Source organism: Lygodium microphyllum, chromosome 6 (assembly GCF_053477565.2).
Source record: "Lygodium microphyllum isolate KBCC chromosome 6, Lygodium_microphyllum_v1.1.10, whole genome shotgun sequence".
Lineage (NCBI taxonomy): Eukaryota > Viridiplantae > Streptophyta > Polypodiopsida > Schizaeales > Lygodiaceae > Lygodium > Lygodium microphyllum.
In genome coordinates, this window is record NC_141140.1 from 1,336,550 (window position 1) to 1,340,695 (window position 4,146).

Below are 4,146 nucleotides of genomic sequence, written 5' to 3' on the forward strand. Positions count from 1 at the left end.
CGAATCTTATGCTTTGACGAACCATGCAACCTTTCCTAAATGCGGCTTCTGATGAATGACGTTTCCGCATGATGACTATGCAATACGCAACATTCTCCTAGCTACAATGTAGTTGACGAAGTTTATACCAAACTAAAGCTAGTGTTAATTCATTCCATTTTACAAGTCCATAGATCATTTTCGTGCCCCTCTATTCCTTTTCGAATAACGTCTTATGGGTGTTAACTTTCCCTTATGAATCATTACAAGGAAGATCTATCTAAAAATGGGACATGCCATTAATCTTTCCATGCCTAGTAAAAAGGTGTACCTCAATAATTTCAACCTTGTAATGAGGCAACAGTTGTCCTAGGCTCGTCGCTGTTGAATGCACAAAAGGAAACTTCCTACTAAGGTCCTGCAAATGCATAGACACCTTATGCTCTTTTCATTAACTCCATTGAACGTACCAATGATCAATTGTCATATCTTAAGCTATTTCTAATAAATGTTCAAATAGCCAATTCATTTTCCAATTCCATTTAACTTGACTAGTTGAATTCGAACATGCATGAGTGCTTCCTAATTCGTGAAGTTATCGTAAATACTTTTGTGTGGAATCGAAATAGATAAAACCTGGACTTGCGGACTCCGGGAAATATCCACGTATGCTCGGGGTGAACCTCCCGCATCGCACCTTGTGATCTTTCTAGAGGCCATCGCGAATTCGATCTCCAGTTAGCCTTTGTGGATTTCAACTTTTTGCCTTGGCTTGCAGTTTTTATGACCTTGGTCCGTCTCCCTTGTATGCGCAATTTCCTTTGAGATATGGCTTCCTTGACCGAAGTTCCGACTTGCGGAATTTGACTTGGGAAGGCCCTAGGGTTCTTATGAGGTCGATGATGTTTGCGGAAAAGGGCTCTTGCGAATGGGCCTTGCAAGAATGGAGACTTTAGAGTTCTTCTTCTCCTTTCCTAAAATCCAAGGACCGGCCTTGTAAGTGATTAGTGGGAGGGGCCTTTATGGGCTTCCTCTCTTACTCTTCAAAATCCCGGCCCATGGATGACTGGTGGGAAGGGGTTTTGTAGCCTCCTCTTCCTCAAAGTCCCGGGATGGACTTATTGGGTGACTGGTGAGAAGGCTCGTAGCTTTCTTCCCTTGAAAGTCTCGGGGGGGTATGAATGGACTAGTGGGAAGGGGGGCTTAAGAAGCCCCCTTAGAAGCTTCCTAGAGAAGCTTCTTAAGAAGCTTCTGCCAGCTGTGTACACGGGGGGGGGGGGGGGAAATCGTAATCCAGCGGCGGCGGACTGAAGGGCCGGGCGGCTTCACGGCGGCTATGGTGGACTGGGCGGCAGTGTGGCGGCTGGCGACGCGACCTCCTCCTTCTCACAGCCGCCCTCCTCCCTCCACGTCCGGCATCCCCTCCTTCACACAACCCGGCCTCCTCCCTTCACGTCCGGCCTCTCCCTTCACGTCCGTTCAGCACGTCATCTCCCCTTCTCACGCTTGTCCAGCACGTCCGTCCCTTCCACCCCTTCCTTCACATGGTCTTCTGCCCATTGTTCCCCTCCTCCTCTCCAAAAAGGGGGTGTTTATATAGGCATGGGGGGAAAAGAGGGCCTCCACACACGTGGAGGACTCCTCCTCATGCAATCTGACCATCTCCTTCCTTGGCCATTCCTCCCCACACTCCCTCTCCTCCAGCCATGCATCGGCTGGGGGAAGGGATAATAATAAAAAAATTTGCCTTGATTTATCCAAATTGCCCCTTCAAAAAGGGTGTTCCCTTGCGGCTTTTACGGTCTCCAATCTCGGCCTCGTATTTACAATGTGGCGGCCTCATTTTTGAGCATGCACGGTATGGATAATGCTACCAATAATACGATGTAGGGGATCACCTTGCACAGGATTTACACGGCGTGCGGGAAGGCAATATTTATGGTACGCAGTGTGCGGAAATATTACATTCTCTCCCCCTTAGAAGAATCGAGATGTCCTCATCTCGAGATAAACTGGGGATATCGAAGATTGAGAGAGCTTTCATCCATCCAAGTAGCATCCTCCTTAGGATAATCTTTCCACTGGACGAGGCATTCTTTCAAGGTTCTAGATCTCAACTGTCTCTCCCTAACACCTAAAATCTTTTCCGGTCTTAGTTCAAGGACTCCTTGACTAGGCATTACAATTTGTTGGTCATCAAGTACATGATTTGGGCTAGGTACATACTTCATTCTTCAATAGACTGTTATGGAATACATTATGAACCTTTAGGTTTTCAGGGAATTGCAGTCTATAAACATTAGGTCTTAAGCACTTGAGGATCTTGTATGGTCCACAATACCTTGGACTTAGCTTCCTGCAATCTCCTAAGGATAGAGAACTCTTCTTTGACCATACGCGAATGAAGACCATGTCTCCTTCCTCAATATTCTATCTTGACACTTCGAATCCGCGTATGCCTTCTGTCTATCCTTCGTAGCTTTGATGCCCCGATAAAGTGAAATCATGAGCTTCGCACAATATCTTCTATTTAAATAATTGGCTTGCTCGTATACATACTCTCATCCTATAGTAGACAAGTCCACTACTGACAGAGAATTCATGATACTTAGCCTCTAGCTTTTGTTCCTGGTCCTTGATAGGGACTTCCCTTAGCATCCTTTGATAGGCTAGATCATGGCGTCCTTCCTCTCTAGCTAGCTCAAGTATTAGGTCGTTTGGCATGGACACCTCTGTAGCTAGAGATCTAGCTATTGATAGATTTTGCAAGATTAGTGAATTAAGGAATGCCTTGCGATTGAATGCATCAACAACTACATTCTTCTTTCCAGGTCGGTACTTGATCTTAAAATCATATTCCTCCAATACTTCAATCCGTCAACGTTGCCTCATGTTGAACTCGTTCTGGGTAAAAATCCATTTGAGGCTCTTATGATCGGTTACTAGAGTAAACTTGTTACCCAACAGGTAGTGTCTCCAAAGCTTTAGAGCATGGATGACAGCTAATAACTCCAGATCATGCGTGGCATAATTCTTTTCGTGACTCTTCAATTTCCTTGAAGAATATGCTGATGATTTTCCTACATGAGCACATATCTTAAGGCAAGCATGCTAGTATCAGTTACTACCTCTACTCCTTACTGTGGTCTAGAAGTTTTAGGATCGGTGCTGATACCAAACTTTGCTTCAACCTATCGAAGCTAGTTTGTTCGGCAGTTGACCATGCAATGTTTGCTTCTTCAGTAAGTCTTTCAAAGGTGCTGCAATCAAGGCATAGTTTTTGATAAAGATCCTATACCATCTTGTCAATCCAAGAAAGCTGAGTATTTCTTTGACAGTTGTTGGTATTTGGCCATCCTAGAACATTTCTAACTTAGGCTGGCTCCACTGAGATTCCTTTTTCCGATATGACGAATTTTAGATGATCATTCTGATGTTTGAGGAATGTGCAATTCCATCAACTTAGCATGCCGCTTGGGTGACCTCCTTGTCTCCAAAACAATCCGTAGTTGAGGTTCATGATCTTCTTCCTGTTTAGAATAGACTAAAATGTCATCGAAGAAGACAAGCACGAAATCATCAAGATATGGTCTACAAATATCCTGCATTAATCTATTGAAGGTGGCAGGTACATTTGTAAGCCCGAATGACATAACCAAGAATTCAAAGTGCCCATATCTTGTATTGAAGGCCGTTTTTGGAATATCCTCATCCTTGATCCTGATTTGATAGTAACCTGACCTGAGATCAATTTTGGAGAAAATCTTTGCACCTTGAAGGCGATCAAGAAGCTCATCTATTCTAGGAATAGGATACTTGTTCTTGACTGTTGATTGATTCACCCCACGGTAATCAATACATAGCCGAAGTGTTCCACCTTCTTTTTCTGGAATAGGACTAGAGCTCCCCATGGTGAATTGCTAGGCCGAATGTAGCCTTGGTTTAATAATTGTTTGAGTTGTTCCTTCAACTCAATAGCTTCCGATATAGACATTCTATAGGGTCTCTTCGCAATTGGCGCAGCTCCTATTACTAGCTTGATCTCATGATCTACTTCTCTTTGAAGTGGGCATTTTTGTTAACTCTTCAGAAACTACGTCCACGTATTCCTTCAGCCAAGTGACCAATTCACTTTACTTCTTTATCAATATTCATAGTCAAGACAAT